The 2,464-nt window shown below is 43.7% G+C and overlaps 1 pseudogene; it reads right to left on the bottom strand.

The window, feature by feature from the left end:
- Nucleotides 1–1,141: 1,141 nt before the first annotated feature.
- LOC102818927 lies at nucleotides 1,142–2,115 on the bottom strand (annotated as a pseudogene).
- Between the last annotated feature and the right edge of the window lie 349 nt (nucleotides 2,116–2,464).

The following is a 2,464-nucleotide window of genomic DNA, read 5'->3' as shown; positions in this document are numbered from 1 at the left end:
GGGTAAAAGTGTGCCCAGCCTCTAAAAACAAATTATAATTGGCTCAGCCAACCACTGTAATATGTTCTTGTTTTTTTAGCCAGATCCTCTCCCAGAGTAACTGGATGGTGGTGGTGGTTGTGTGTCACTGAGTCAATTCTGACTCATAGTGACTCTGTATAGGTTTTCTGAGACTGAAAATCTTTATTGAAGCAGAAAGCCTCATGTTTCTCCTGCAAAGCCACTGATAGATTTGAACTGCTGACCTTGTACTTAGCAGCCCAACTTGTAATCCACTATGCTACCAGGTTTCCTTCTTGGAATTGGATATTGTTGTTGTTAGGTGCCATCGAGTCGGTTCTGACTCATAGCGACTTTATGCACAACAAAACAAAACACTGCCCGGTCCTGGGCCAACCTCACAATTGTTGCCATACTTGAGCCCATTGATGCTACCATATTGCCAAACCATCTCACTGGGGGTCTTCCTCTTTTTCTCTGACCCTCTACCTTACCAAACATGATATCCTTCTCCAGCAACTGGTCCCTCCTGACAATATATCTGAGGTATTAGAGACAAAGTTTGGTCATCCTGGCCTCCAAGGAGCACTCTGGCTGCACTTCTTCCAACACAGATCTATTGGTTCTTTTGGCAGCCCATGGCACTTTCAATATTCTCCTCCAACACCGTCACTCAAAAGGTATCAATTCTTCTACCATCTTCCTTATTCACTGTCCAGCTTTCACATGCATATGAGGTTATTGAAAATACCATGGCTTGGGTCAGGCACACCTTAGTCCTCAAGCTGACATCTTTGCTCTTCAATGCTTTAAAAAGGTCTTGTGCATCAGATTTGCCTAATGCAATACGTAATTTTATTTCATTTTTTGTGTGTGTTTCAGATCTTTTTATTCCTTCAAATTTTTCTTTATTAGAAGTGACTAAAATAAAAAATATAATTGAGTCCCATCATCATCATCATCAGTATCATCATGGAAATGGCTTTAAGAAAAAAGTGGTCAGATAATATTACTGTTTCCCATTTTCAACCAGTATGAAGTTGCCGTGGATACAGACAGCCAACAGTCTGTCAAGAATGCTCAAGATGTGTTCTATAATGCAACATGCCCATTCACAGAGGAAAACAAACTAGGAAAGAACTTATGTGTACTTCTTGATTTCATCATAGAAGACAAGCAAAAAAAAACGCTACCCATGCCTCTGAGCACATTGGACCATGTACCCTTGAAAAAGACTTTGCCTCCTTCGTCCTGTGCAATCTTCCTCCCACAGTCAAGGATGCCTGTGTACATGATATCAGTTCCTTTGCACCCTGACTGCATCATCATGCGACAACGAATAGTGTCAAATGGGTAGGAAGTCAACCTGGCCACAGCCGTGACAGATTGAGCGATCATGCAGCTGACAAAGATGTGAGTATTCTTGGGATCTGGAAGCATTCCCTTTGCAGTGTCATAGATACCGAAGTAGGCAGCCTGGTAGATGATAATGCCTTACACAGACACATTAAAGCCTTGGTACAGACTCTTAATCCCATCAGACTTGGAGATCTTAACCAGGCAGTCACCAAGGCCTTTGAACTCTCTTTTGGCATGAGCTTTTCCCATATCAGCTGCTAGACGGGTACGGGAGAAATCAAGAGGGTATGGGAGAAATCAAGAGGGTACACAAAGTACAAGGATGTCACCCCAGCCATACTACCAGATGCCAGATTCCCGGCAAAGTAGCGCCAAAACTGGGTCCTCTTGTCCACACCACCCAGGGAAGATCTGCTTGTATTTATCTTTGAAGGCAAAGTTGAGAGCTTAGGTGGGGAAGTATCTGATGACATTGGCCAGGTTACCATGCGAGAAGGATAACCCCTGCTCCTTGGGGAGCTGAACCACACAATTGATAAAGCCCTTGTACTGCTTATCTGCAGTGATTTGCTTGCTGACATGCTGCACCTGCAGCAGCAGCCTGACCCGTTTGATGGCTGCTACCACGGTCTTGGAGATGGCCATGGCCACTCCAGCTGCAAGGAAGTCCTTAACAAAGGACACAGCAGCATCTGTCATGTTGAAAGAGGAGGAAGAGGCCGCAGGCTGCAGCAAAACTGGACTGGAACCGGCTTTGACTCCGGGGCTCTCGTCTTTTGATTTCTTGACTGTTGCTTCCATGATTGTTGATAGTTGATCCAAGAAGAACGAAGTTATTGACAACTTCAATCTTTTCTCCGTTGATAAGAATGTTGTTTATTGCTCCAGTGATGAGGATTATTGTTTTCTTCACATTGAGGTGCAATCCATACCGAAGGCTGTGCTCTTGGATCTTCATCAGTATTTTAAGTCCTATTCACTTTCAGCAAGCAAGGTTGTGCTCAACATTTATCAAGTTGCTAGAACTGAAGAAAAAATTCAAGCCTTGACTTGAAATATTGAAGGATTCTACGGATGTCACTTTGAGCACTAAGGTGCGCCTGAC

This window comes from Chrysochloris asiatica, unplaced genomic scaffold (genome assembly GCF_000296735.1).
Source record: "Chrysochloris asiatica unplaced genomic scaffold, ChrAsi1.0 scaffold00141, whole genome shotgun sequence".
Lineage (NCBI taxonomy): Eukaryota > Metazoa > Chordata > Mammalia > Afrosoricida > Chrysochloridae > Chrysochloris > Chrysochloris asiatica.
The sequence above is the reverse complement of the archived record's forward strand: the minus strand, read 5'-3'. Positions and strand labels throughout refer to the sequence as shown.